Source organism: Sarcophilus harrisii, chromosome 5, assembly GCF_902635505.1.
Source record: "Sarcophilus harrisii chromosome 5, mSarHar1.11, whole genome shotgun sequence".
NCBI classification, from domain to species: Eukaryota; Metazoa; Chordata; class Mammalia; order Dasyuromorphia; family Dasyuridae; genus Sarcophilus; species Sarcophilus harrisii.
In genome coordinates, this window is record NC_045430.1 from 150,813,315 (window position 1) to 150,828,082 (window position 14,768).

Genomic DNA, 14,768 nt, shown 5'->3' on the forward strand with positions numbered 1-14,768 from the left:
TACAAGATAGCAAGCATATAATTAGGTAGAAGGCCCTATTTCACTACTCTTCTTTCCCCAAACTAAAAATTAGGCAAGAAACTGTATAGCAAGAGACTCAAGTTAAAACTGTGCAGCAGTCCCATTCCCCACCTACTATCTAGCAAAGCAGGAGATGAATGACTTGAGATTAAAGAGGCTATCTGTCATTTTAGGTTTTACATATACCAGTTGGGAGATCTAGCAGCACAACAAGAGGAAGAAGTCTCCTTTTGCCCTTATGCTGCCATAGATGGAAGTTACTGTTGGCTGCTAGAAGCCTTCCCTTAGGCGAAACATGCAACAGGGGATTAAACAGGGAATTCCTCAATCAGAGAAAGGTCTAACTCCACAAAAGGATGTTTCTAGGTTTTCCTTGGAAAAGAAGCCCACTTTTTCACATGACACAAGGGTTGAAGGTGAAGAAAGAGAGAGAAGGCATCTAAATGATATGAGTTGAGGAGGGGATGGAGAAAGATAAAACAATGTCTTCAGTTTTTTCAATGAAATAGGAGACAAGAGGGGCAGTTAGGTGGTACAGTGGATAGAGCACTAACCTGAAGTCAGGGCTGAGTTCAAATCTGATCTTAGACACTTAGCACTTCCTAGATATGTGACCCTGGGCAAGTCACTTAACCCCAATTGCCTCAGCAAAAAAAAAAAAAAAAAAAAAAAAAAAGACAAGATTCTCATATAAAAACAAATTCTCTAATATAAAATAAATAAATAATAGTGTAGGAAGAGTCAAGGACATAAATATACTTAACTTATGAGATCAACTCATCTCTTTTACCATGTTTCTGATCTCTAGATAACTTCTTCTACTCCTTAGAACCTAGGTTATCTGATCCCACTAAGAGAAGTGGAAAAAAGGAAAAAGGGATTAAGACTTAATTTATTTTAACAAACAGAAACATAGGAGACTCAATTAGATAAGGATAAGAGTACAGAAAATAAGATAAATCCATTTATTAAAACAAATTCCTATATTTTTAGGACTTTTGTTATAAAGTGAAAAGTTTCTTACTTGTCCTTTGTCTAACATTATTTAAAAGATAAACTGAGATTCAGAAACATTAAATGACTAGAACCAAATCACACAAATAGTAAGGGGCAGAACTAGTATTGGAACCCTAGAGTTCTGAGTTCCAGTACATCCCTATTTCCACTGAACAATGATATAATGGTGCCTTTTAAAATACTGGATTATTTGAATCAAAAAGTTTATTAGAGAGACAGTCATAGATAATTTTGAAAATTCAATTAACTTGTTTGTTTACCATAAAGATTTGAACAAAGTTTTATTTCAATTACAGAATTCTGCCACTGCAACAAGTTTGAGAACTCCTGTTAACTTTGTTTCTGAAAATTCACCTATAATTTTCTTCAGAAATATGAAATCTAATTTTTCTGGGACCAGAGACTTGAATTCATATGTGACACAATGGAAACAATAATGTACATGGGGAAGGGATAAAACCCAACAACAGCAGACAAACCTGAATTTAGATTTTTGACTTGCAGTTTACTAGGGAATCTTGGAAAAGTCATTTAATTGAATCTCAATTTCTTTTCTATAAAATAGGGATAGTGATAATTATTTTATCTCTCTTACACTATCACCTAAAAGATATGAGATGAGAGGTAGTATTAATTTGAAAAGTAAAAATATATATATATATTTTTTCTCAGTTCAAGAGATGCTTTACAACAAAAATATTGTAGAGAAGAGGTTTAAAAAACATGCAATATAGTCCTCAACACTCCTGAGTATTGCCCAAACCAGATTAAAATATAATTGAAAAATATTTAACAAAATAAAATGTAAATAAAAGAAAACATAGATGTTAATATGTGGTTTTCTAAATTCACATGTTCCCTTATGCTCAAAAAGTTATCAAACTGTGCATACCCTTTGATCCAGCAGTGTTACTACTGGGCTTATATCCCAAAGAGATTATAAAGAAGGGAAAGGGACCTGTATGTGCACGAATGTTTGTGGCAGCCCTTTTTGTAGTGGCTAGAAACTGGAAACTTAATGGAAGCCCATCAGTTGGAGAATGGCTGAATAAATTGTGGTATATGAATATTATGGAATATTACTGTTCTGTAAGAAATGACCAACAGGATGATTTCAGAAAGGCCTGGAGAGACTTACACGAACTGATGCTGAGTGAAATGAGCAGTACCAGGAGATCATTATACACTTCAACAACAATACTATATGATGACCAGTTCTGATGCACCTGGCCATCCTCAGAAACGAGATCAACCAAATCATTTCCAATGGAGCAGTAATGAACTGAACCAGCTACGCCCAGAGAAAGAACTCTGGGAGATAACTAAAAACCATTACATTGAATTCCCAATCCCTATATTTATGCCCACCTGCATTTTTGATTTCCTTCACAAGCTAATTGTACAATATTTCAGAGTCTGATTCTTTTTGTACAGCAAAATAACGGTTTTATCATGTATACTTATTGTGTATCTAATTTATATTTTAATATATTTAACATCTACTGGTCATCCTGCCATCTGGGGGAGGGGGTGGGGTAAGAGGTGAAAAATTGGAACAAGAGGTTTGGCAATTGTTAATGCTGTAAAGTTACCCATGCATATAACCTGTAAATAAAAGGCTATTAAATAAAAAATAAATAAAAATAAAAATAAAAAAATAAATTCACATGTTCTCCATAGAGTTCCTTAGTATGGTTTTGCAACCCCTTTCTATTTGAGTTTGACATCTATTTGAGTTTGAGTGTAGAGGGCTATCTAAGGTAGAAACTAAAGGTTGCTCTTGGGCACTAAGTATGTAGCCAGTTATTCTCTTCCCAAATCTCCATTCCTTTTACAACATTGTAACCATTGCCTTAAACTATAAAGGAAAGATCAACTATATTCTAAGTTTTCCCCCAGAACTTTAAAATCTTTATGAATATTTTTCAGATTTCTTCTGTTTTAGAAACATAGACTTTTAGTCCCTGACAACACTTTGGTGAACCAATCCTTCTAAATGGGGAAACTGAGACCTATAAAGGTAAAATCACTTACTCAGCATCATGTGGCTAGCTAACATTGAGTATAGACTCCAAATTTCATGAATCAGAATCCAGTTCTTTTTTCAATCATTTCATGAAAATAAAGTTCTCTCTTCCACAGTGTGACATAACTAACAGTAGTCAGCTATCTATATATCTGCTGAATTTTGGAAAGATCTCCATTAAATCCTAGATATTTAAATACACCAGTCATGTGTGTATATCTTGATCTGATGGGTCAAGTCTACAACTATCCACCGTCACACCACTCCTATATATTGGATGGTGTCCCATGGAAATCCCTATTGCTCATTTTGTAGTGTTCACTTTACATGTGCTATCCAACATTTCTGAGAATTCTGAACAAGGTTGTCCATGGGTTTAATATCATATTAAATGATTGTAATACTTAAATCATTATCTTCAGATGTTTATTGAATGGAATCCTACTATCTGATAGAGGCTTCTTAGAATTTTAGTTAGAAATTATCTCTGCCCTCAAAGAACTTATATTCTGAGACTTTAGTAAAAGAGAGTGGGGAAAAAATCTTCAGTAATACTTTTCAAAAAGAGCTCTATAAAAATGTGGTGGTCTCAGATGAGAAGGATGTGTGTGTGTGTGAGTGTGTGTGTGTGTGTGTGTGTGTGTGTGTGTGTGTGTGTGTATGTGTGTGTGTGTTTTAAGTCAGAAAAAGCATCAACTAGCTAGGTATTAATTATTATCTCACCTGCCCAGTAGGTGTCAGTGTAAGACAATGCTATCAGATGAGGTCAAAACAATTAGGAAACAAAAATAAAGGAAAACAAACTAGAAAATATAAACATGTGTAAAAGGAAGTAGACTTCTTTTGATTATTTAAATAATAAGCTGACTTTAATAAAGAAAACATTTTGGAATGGATAAGAACTCTGGATTTAAATAAAGTAACATCTTATTTCTTACAGTAACTTTGTGACTGTCAGGAAGTCATTTCTCCTAGCCTCAGTTTTTCCATCTGTTAAGTGGGGCCACAATACTTGATGATTTTACTGGGTTGTTGTGAAGTAATTATTTTGGAGGCCTTAAAATGCAATATGAACCTGATTTTTCCTTATTATATATCATAATGACCTATTTATTGAATATTTAAATATAGAAGACTAGCAGAGCTAACTCTAAGGGTAAACTAAAGAGATAATATAAGCTTTAGTGCTGGGAACACAGCACACAGACAGAATATTTTAAATATTCCTTTTGTACTTTTTAAATCTCTTTTTGTCTGAACACATTAAATAGGATTTTTTTTTTGCTTTAAAAAGCAAGTTTCATTGATATTTCACTCTACAGACTCCAGTTTTCCATCATTTACATTGCATTTTTTTCAACATGTGTTTACTATGTCCATCTCCATGACATTCATGATCATTTGCCCTAAATTTGTCTTCAACAACATCCATCTTTTTTTAATGTCCACACTCTGCCTTATTGGTTCATTCATCAACCATGATATGTTTCTTGTTAGCCTTTTTCTTTCTTGAATCCTGGTGTCAAGGGAGATGGAGTCTTGGCCATTTCATTCCTTTGTTCTGAATCAAATGGAATTTCTCATTATTTTTTATCTCTTCCCCAGTTTTCTAATTCTATAAATTCTTTCCTTGTTGCTAACTCCTTTCTTAGATAGGACCATATAAGCATGCACTGATGAGTGAAAAGAAGAATAGGGACTATTGGGAACCCCCTGCTAAACAAACAGGTGTAATGTTGTCTGTGAAGAGCAACATAGGTTAACTGACTATTCTACATTGTCAAATCTCTCCAGTAGAGAGACACCAAGAAACAAGGTCAACTCAGTCTTACCTGGGTCCAGGTATGAGGCCAAAGAATCAGGTATTTCTATTAAAGTGAGGAAGGCCAGTAAGTGATCACCTGGAATGGTTATAACCATGAATGGGTACAAGCAACAGTTGCAAGGAGACCATTGAGAACTCTTCCTCCACATACCTCCCTTCACACTTTTTCTCTCCCTCTCTCCCTTTCTCTCTCCCTCCTTCCTCCCCCCCTTCTGTCTCTCTCCCCCCAGTAAAAGCATTTCTGCTCTCTCCGGGAGGAGTGGAGAGAGATGGTATTATATTTAAGGAAGATCCTACTGCAAAGATAGAATATACTCTGTCTTCTGATTGGTGGTTCCTATATGATATATTCCCAAGGATTGTTTTACACATTTTTGGGATACATTCACCCCACTTGGGAGACCACTGATCTACTCCCATACTTACACAAGAATCCCCTCTGCAATTTATCTCAATGTCCAGCCTTTGCTTAAAAACCTCTAATGAAGGGAAATTAATGACTTTCCAAAGTAATCAAATTCAGGTTCAGTAACACATTCAGGTAATCCTTCATAGTTTTTCTTTAAATCATACCTAAGTTTGCCTCTATGCAGTTTCTAACCACTATTCCTGTTTTTCTTTGTGACTAAGTAAAATAAGTTGGGTTTTATTTCCATCTTATACATGCTAACTCATCAAGTATGTGAAGACAGCTGTCATGTGCCTACCCCCTTCCTCCCCCCACACATATTTCCCCAAATACATTGAAAAATCTTTGAAGACAGGGACTTTGTTTTCACTATATCTCTCTGCCATGCTCATATGGGGCCTTCCACATGGCAGACACGCCATAAATACTTCCTGATTTATTCTAATTCCTTTTTGGTCTTCCTAACACTCTCTTTACTCTTCCAGAATATTTCACTTATTGTGAGAAAACTAATCTTTCTCTTTTATGCCTTAGATTCCCATCTGAGATATATTCCTAAATACCCAAATTCTAAGCCACTCTTTGTCCTATTCTCTTTTCAATCAGTCATTCAATCAGTAAGCATATATTAAGTACCTACTATGTGCCAGGCATGTGCTAAGTGCTGAGATACAAAGAAAGACAAATGTCTAAGAGCTCACACTCCAGTAGGGGAAATGGCATGCAGACCACTATGTATTAACAAGATAATTCTCTTTTTTCCTACAGTTACCTAGCAGTTTTGCAGTGTCTTTCTTGCTGCCTCTCTTTTTTATACATCCTGAAAGTTTTCCTCTTTGTGGTAAAAAATCAGTAATACTCTTTCCCAACTCCCTCTCTTTTTCTGAGAAGCCTTGAGAAACAACAACAGTATTGCAATCTTCCCCAAAGGAGGGGAAATGTCCAGGAGGAGGGCCTCAAAAGAAAAAGGCAACTTTGAAAGAAAATAAGCTGTTGTTCTTAACCATTAGGTCTTCAGTTGGTAGTTTTCTGTCTGTGCTTGTGTCACTTAGAGTGCAAGTTGTTGGTTTTCTTTAAATATACATATATATTTTACCTGATTTCTGGTATATTTGTAAGGTTTCCATCAATGAGAATGTTCATGAAGTTCACTTCCTGTCAAGAATTTATAGAATATTGTGGAAATATATAACAAAATATTCATTATTAACTGAACTGCCCTGTATCAAAATGACAAGGTTGCAAATATTTTAGATCTGGATATTTATTCTGTAACTACAGGGGTCGTTGCCTTCCCTGCAGTATTTAGTTGATTTCCTAATTTCCCTGAAAACCAGATTTTTAAATTTGCTTGGAAAGAAAAAGAAATTATAAACTTAGAAAATACACTGCTTGATTTTCAAAAGACATGAAAAATACTCAAGAAATGTTTATGAAATAAAGACATTGTTGTAAGACAACTTAGTAGCTAGAGTCTGGATTTTAAAGTGCTGTGAAGTGGATAGCACGGATGGGAGTACAGAATGAGGAAGACCTGAATTCAGATTCTGCCGCTGCCTCTGAGTGACTATGGTCAAGCACTAAACCTCCCTGAGCCTCAGTTGAAAACAGTTATATTACCAATCTTATAGAGTTGTTGTGAGCTTCAAATTAATTAATGCTAAGTAATTTTTCAAGCCTTAAAGTGCTAAATAAATGGCAATTATTATTGATATTTAAAGTATATGTGTCCACTGGGACTTGCTTAAACTAAAATGTTACATTTGTTCAGCCTCCTCATTTTGTACCTTCAATACATGATACATCTCCCCATCTCAGGCAGACATTGCCTTTTGCCCTCTGGTATCTTCACCTCAACAAAATCTACTGTCAGGAAAAGATCCAGAAAACCCAAGTTCAGAGGCCAAATCCTCAATTAAGGCTCCCTGTTTTCTCTAGTCACTAGTGATCTCATCACTCAAATTCATAATATTTTTTTCTTCTTATATGTATTTATCCTATGCAAATTTGTATTTGCATATATATTTTACCATCTGCTATTAGATTAGAAGCTCCTTAAAAGCAGTGATTCTTTCTCATTTATTATTATCCGTCCTCTATGGGAATTAATTGTACATAGAAGACATTTAATATGTGTTTTTTGAGTGAAGGATTTGCTAAGCTGTAAACAACTATTAAAAACCAGTCCAGCACATAATTTTATCAGGGAATTTATATTTTAGGAGGGTATAGAAATCTTAAGCCAAAGATGAGTTTCTTGGAATTTCTGAGCTAGGATATGGCAGATAGTATTTGAAAAGTCCCAGACCCTTGGCATTCCAGCTTCACTGGAATATAACAAGAATCCTATCTAATCAGATGTTTTTTCTTGCTGTTTAGGCCAATTCTCAATTATCTTGGAAGTAATTATTTAGGTTGCATCTTTCTCCATCTTTTATTTATGTAAAATATCACAGGGGCAGGGAGAAATGAAACACTTGTTAATTCTTATGAATGTTTGTCAGTTATTCAAACTCAGAGATCCCAAGTAGACAATCACCAAAAATTAAATATGAAACTAATAATATAACTCTGACCAAGCACACCCTGTGTAGAGAATAATAGATGTTTGGACAGCTTCTGTATAATGTAATCAGTTACTTTTCTCTGGATCTCAGAATTCCTTTAGCATAAAAGACTGTATAATTAGGGAGGGATGAGGGAGGTTTCAAAATTTTAACCAGATTTTTGTAAATTATTCTAGGATCTGAATTTCCTAGTAACCTGAAAAACAAAACAAAACCCTAACATTTGGAAGTTTTCTAGGCTTTGCAATATGATTTCTTTGTAAATGAGACCAGAAGGTTTTCTGATTATTGTTACTCAACCTCTTTCCATTCATTCATTTAAACAAATATTTGTGAAAGATTTGCTCTATGTACTTCATTAAGCTATATTCAGAAGAGAGGGGCTATTGTACCTTGACACATTGTAGCAGAAAGAACAGAAGATTGGTATAAAGTAGAACAGTGCCCTTGTCCTAACTGAACTATAATTGAGATCTGTGATCACCTCAGACAAGTTATCTAATCACTCTGGGTCTGGTTTTCTTAACTCCAAAATGAAGGGATTGGGCTAAGTGACTTTTAAAGGACTTTAGGGTTCTAATACTCTGCTAAACATTTATCAAATAACCTAATTTGTTCATAAGGAAAACATGATAAGGGGTGCTAACTAGTACTATAAGTCTTCTGGTGGCATTTGGAATATTACTACATTGGAGCATTATGGCATGGATCCTCATGGTAAGTCCCTTCTCTCCCTAGACTCCTTAAATGTGTTTGAGCTGACAAGGCAAACACTAGGAAGTAGGCAAAGGATTAATCTTTGTGCTCTTTCTTTTCTTAGGCAGCTATCATCTCCCTAGAGACCCCCAATAGGGCAGAACTACAGAAGGGGTGATGGGGATCTGAAGAATAATCCACCTCTGTTAAACAAACTGACTATATACTGAATTTGCTTCCTAAGATCCTCTTCTTATTATATCAGAAGGAAGAAATGAATGAATGAAGTAAATATTAAATGTCTTCTATGTTCCAGACACTGTGATAAGTGCTCTACAAATTTTTTCTCATCTGATCCTTACGATAATCCTAATAGTAAATGTTATTATTATCCCCATTTAACAACTGATGAAATTGAAACAGACAGGGGTTAAGTAACTGACTCAGAGACCTATAGCTTTTAAGCTTTCTTTGAACTCAAGTCTTCCTGACTCTAGTTCCAGCAAGCTCTCTGTCCATTCAATCACTTAGCTGCCTGAAGTCTTTCAGTTTTCCACATTCTCTATTACTGAATGACTGAGCTGTCCATCATCATCAGACCAACCAACATAGCAGACTAAACAATTACAATTTTTGTTGGATGTCTCAATGCTGATATACAAATAACTCAGCTAATGATATTGGTAGGATAGATAAAAATGATATCCTCTAACCATATTTATATATGTCCAATGACTATTTAATATTTTTTCATATTGTTCTTTTCCTGAGCTAATTTCTTCATTTTATCTTGGAGATTTTTGTTCTCCTTGGTAGTAATAATTACAGTAAAATTAATCAAGGAGACTTATTGTGTGACTGCTCCTATATCCAAGTCAAATGGAATTAGATTCAGTGCTTATAAAAGTAGAGACATCTAGGCATTTAATTAAAGGCAATACTTTCTTCCTGTAGATTTGTTCTTGTAATCAGAAATACTGATTCAGTGCTTTTAATCATCTTTGATTGCATCTTATTCTGTTAATTTTCTCTTAGGGTTCTTAGGAGACATCTCATTCCATTCAATGTAGAGGCTCTTTTGAATTGACTGACAGAAATCTTGTGTGTACAGAAAGCATCCATTAGAAATAATATTTAGCCATGGACAATATGGGAATTTATTTTGCCTGATAAGGCATATTTGTTACAAGAGTTTGATTTTATTTCTTATTTTTTAAGTAGCAGAGAAATAAGATAGGAAGAAAAGAAATTTCTAATTTAAAAAATTAATTAAAAATAAATAAAACCTAAATTATGCATTTTTCAGGTTGTCATATATCCATTGTGTGATTTACTAACTCCAGGAATCTTTTTTAAATGGAAAATTAATTCTAAAAGACAAGTAAATTTGCACCTGCAAATTTCTATAGCATAGAAGTAGTGTAAATGTTTTCTACCCAATGATATTTGTAAAGTACTTTATTCACAACCTTGTCCCAGGTATTGTGTTTGTTTCTTTGGTACAAGTGATATTAGGGGTATGCTGAAGCCAGCTAAAGCAATTTGTTAAGTTTTCAGAGTGGGGATTAACACTTTTGACAGAAATCAGCAAACTACAAATCAGGGCTTGACTTTTTTGTTTTGTTAATTGTCCAGACTAAAAAAATGATAGCTAAAATGTTAATACAGGTTAAACTTTAAAGCATGTCTTGTATATTTGTTTTTTCTTTCTTTCAGAAAACTGGTTGTTAAATATTTATCAACATATTCCCACCACCATCCTTGGATTATAAAATCACATTCACTGTGTGTTAGGAGTTTGCAATATTGCTAAAGAGGCAAAACAAGGGCATTTGAAATGAGTTAAAGAAAGTTTGTCAGGATAAAGGATATCACACTACAACTGAGAGAGAGAGAAAGTGAGAGGGGAGAGAGAGGGAGTGAGACAAGGACAGGGACAGGGAGAGAGAGAAAGGGGTAGGGAGAGGGAGAGGCAGAGATTAGAACACTGGGGAATAGAAGAAATAATAATAATAAAGGAAAATAAAGAATTGTAGAAACTCATGTGAATATCAATTAAGTGGAAATGGTATCTAATCAAATGATATTTTATTTGATTACTTAATATTGTATTTTTCCAATTACAAGTAAAAGCAACTTTAACATTAATTTTTTAAAATGTTCACTCTTTACCCTCATCAAGAAGGCAAGCAATTTGAAATAGGCCATTCTTGTATAGTCATGTAAAATATATTTCCATATGGTCATGTAGTGATAGAAAACACAAACAAAAAAACCCCAGGAAAAATAAAGAAAAATTTAACAGTATGTTTTTATCTGCATTTATATTCCATTTGTTCTTTCTCTGGAGGGGGATAGCATTTTTTGGAATTATCTTAGATCAATGTATTGCTAAAAATAGCTATTCATTAACAAAATTTCTCTTACTGTGCACAATATTCTCCTGGTTCTCCTTACTTCTCTATGCATCAGTTCAATAAGTCTTTTTAGGTTTTTTAAAAATCATCCTGCTTGACATTTCTTATAGCACAAAACTATTGCATCACAATAATATACCACAATTAGTTCAATCATTCTCCAACTGATGGGCATTCACTCAATTTTTAATTTTTTGTCACTACAAAAAGAGCTTCTATAAATATTTCTGAACATACAAATACTTTTCCTCCAAGCTGAAAGACAATATCTGAATGTCAATATTTAATCTGGTTCCTTTAGCAAGGGAAAGAGCAAAGAGTATAGGGAATAAGGGACAATCTGTAGATATATATAGAAAAAACACTGAGGGGGGGACATACCAACAGTATCAAAAAACTAGTTACTCTCAATTACAGGAAAAGATATGTATAAGAATTTAAGGTAAATGAGTGACCAAAATCTGATAATTGGGAGTAAGATTTTAAAATAAAGAGTAGATATAAATTAGAAAAGTAGAAAATTAAGGGTTTTCCAGGTAAATGCAACAAACACAAGTGAATCTTTAAAGAAACTGAATAATAAAAGGATAATTTTGAGTAGCTTGCAGGATTATTTGAGTTGAGAGAAAGTTTTTGTCCAAAAAGTGAAGAGCTAACATGTTTGAGGACAGAAGAAAATATGGGGGAGAAAGAGGGGAAGTGAGGGAAAGGAGCAAGGGGGAAAGGGGAGAGAAAGAGAAAGAGACAGAGAGAAACAGACAGAGACAGAGACAGAGAGAGAAAGAGAGAGAGATTGAAGATTTGAATTTGGGGTAGTGATTTAAGGCAAACTTCCACTGTGCATGTGAATTGGATAGTTAGACTCACAAAAAAGAAGAGAAACCCCTTTCTCTAAAAAAAAAATAAATAGATGGGTGAATAGAGAGATACATTTAGAGGTTGAGAAGATTTTTTCATTCTAGAATTTGAGGTAGAAATAGATGGAAAGGAGACAGAAATACACGGAGGAATTAATAGTGGAGAATTTCAATCTCAATAAATATGATGGTAAATCATCTGCTAAGATTGATATATAGTTTGGGAATGATTTAATGAGTGGAATAGCCAATGTAGGGAACACATTCAGTGAATCCAATATGCCCTTAAACTTTCTCATACTTTTCTATTTTTCATTGCCAAATTTATTCATCAGCGAGAAAAGTCTTATGCAAATGGACTTGATATCTAGATAACAGTAGTTAGTTTTCTGCTATAATGGAGATGGTAATGAACCTTTAGTCAAAGCCCCACTTCTATTCAAAGCCCCATTTCTATCATCATCCTTAAAGCTCATTGAGTTTTCTTATTACAACAAAATATACTTGCTTAAAATAGGGGAAGTACAAACAATTTAGAAAATTGACATTAAGATATAGAATCCCACAGGGCTTCAACATGGATTCCAATATTGGAAGTTTTTTGAGGGGGGTACTAGAGGTTAAATACAGTATCTACCTCCATATTTATTATTTATACAAAACACAATGGCTCCAAAATGCCAAATACTACACAATATTCCTACTTGGTGAAACTGTCTCTTTCTTTCTATATTTTTCTCTCTTTCTCTTTTCCTTCTTAGAACTTCCCCCTTCTATTATCCTTCTTTTTCCTGGTGAAATTATTCTTCTTATCATCTGTGCCTATGTGATTAGTTTTTTATCTTTCTACTTTTCAAAAAATCAAAAGTGAGAGAATATGCAGATACATCTTAAGTAAGTGGTCTCAAGCCCAGAAAGAACTCATGGAAAAACTCAAAAAAGGAGCTGAAAAATCCTATAAGAAAGATAGAGGAGAAAATAAGGAAAGAAATAAAAGTGATGCAAGAGAATTATGAAAGAAAGTCAATAGCCTGGGGAAAAAAAGAAAATAACTGCTTACAAAGTAGAGTTGGTCAAATGGAAAAAGAGATAAAAAAATTCCACTGAAGAAAACGAATCCTTTAAAAGTGCAATTGGTCAAATAGAAAGAGAAGAACAAAAGCTAACCGAGGAAAACAACACCTTAAAAGTTAGAATTGGACAAGTGGAAGCTAATGACTACATGAAACATCAAAAATCAATCAAATAAATTCACAAGAATGAAAAAAAAATAGAAGAAAATGTAAAATACCTAATTGGAAAAAAAGCAGATGTGGAAAATAGATACTGAATCATTGGCATACCTGAAAGCCATAATCAAAAGAAGGACATGAACAACATCTTTTAAGAAATTTGCCTGATATCCTAGAACCAAAGGGGAAAGACATTGAAAGAATTCATCAATCACCTCAGGAAACAGATACCCTCACCCCGCAAAAATAACACCCAACTCCAAGGAATATTACAGCCAAATACAGAATTATCAGGTCAAGTAAAAAATACTCCAAGTTTCCAGAAAGAAACAATTCAAATATCAGGGAAACACAATTAGAATTGCATAGGATTTAGCAGATTGAGGCCATGGAACATGATATTGGATAAAGTAAAGGAGTTAAAACTACAACTAAGAATCATCTATCTACCTGGCAAAATTAAGCAGAATACTTCAAAGGATAAATTGGTCATTCAATGAAATAGAAGGATTTGAAACTTTCTTTCTTTTTTCCCCCCAAAGTCACACAGCTAGGAAGTGTTAAATGTCTGAGGCCAGCTTTGAACTAAGGTCCTCCTGACTTCAGGGCTGGTGCTCTTTTCACTGCGCCACCTAGATGCCCCCGATTTCAAACTTTCTTAAGAAAATAACCAGAATTGAACAAAAAATGTGATATCCATTATCAAGATCCAAGAGAAGCGAAAAAAGAGAAAAAGGGAAAACAGAATAATGAATTCAATGGAGCAATGTTGTTTATATCCCTACATGGGAAAATGACTGTAATTCTTAAAAATTGTACCACTAATTGTATAGCTAGAAGAAATATACATAGAAGGTATAAGTATAAGCTGAAATTGAGGGAATGACATAAAAAATAACTAAGGCATGAGAAAGAGGAATATATTAGATATAGAGAGGAGGAAGACGTAGAATGGGGTAAATTATTTCCCACAAAGAGGCATGAAAGACCTATTACAGTAGAGGAAGTAATATATACAATCAATTAAATGTAGAAATCTATCTTTCCCAATAGTTAAGAAGGAGGGGAAGAAATCAAATAAAGGGGGCTGGTGGAGGGTAGATTTGATGAGGTAGTAGACATAAGCAAAACAGTGGTGAGGAGGGAAAGGATGAAAGGAGAGAGAGAACAAAGAGTAGGAAAAATAAAATGGAGGGAAATACAGTAGTAATCATCACTATGAATGCAAATGAGATGAAGTCTCCCATAAAAAGGAAATGCATAGTGTACAAAAAAACAGAATCCTACAATATGTTGTTTATAAGAAATACACTTAAAGTAGAAAGACACACATAGAGTAAAAGTAAGGGGTTAGAGACAAATCTATTATGCTTCACCTGAAGAGAAAAAAAGCATAGCAATTCTGATCTTAGACAAAGCAAAAGTAACAATACATCTAATTAAAAAAGATAAGGAAGGAAACTACCTCTTACTGAAAGGTACCATAAACAGTGATGTAATATTAATACTAAGTATATTTGCACTAAGTGCACTAGGATTCAAATTCTTTAAATAGTATTTTATTTTTCCAAATATATTCAAAGTTAGTTTTCAATATTCACTTTTGCAAAATCTCCAAATTTTTCTCCCTCTCTTCTCTTCTCCCCCCTTTCCCTAGACAGCAAGCAATCCAATATAGGTAAAACATGTGCAATTCTTCTG

General features: G+C 34.0%; 1 pseudogene; it reads left to right on the forward strand.

Annotated features, from left to right (window-relative positions):
• Window positions 1-8,569: 8,569 nt before the first annotated feature.
• The window catches only part of LOC100927280, a 30,882-nt pseudogene continuing 24,683 nt past the window's right edge, over window positions 8,570-14,768 (forward strand).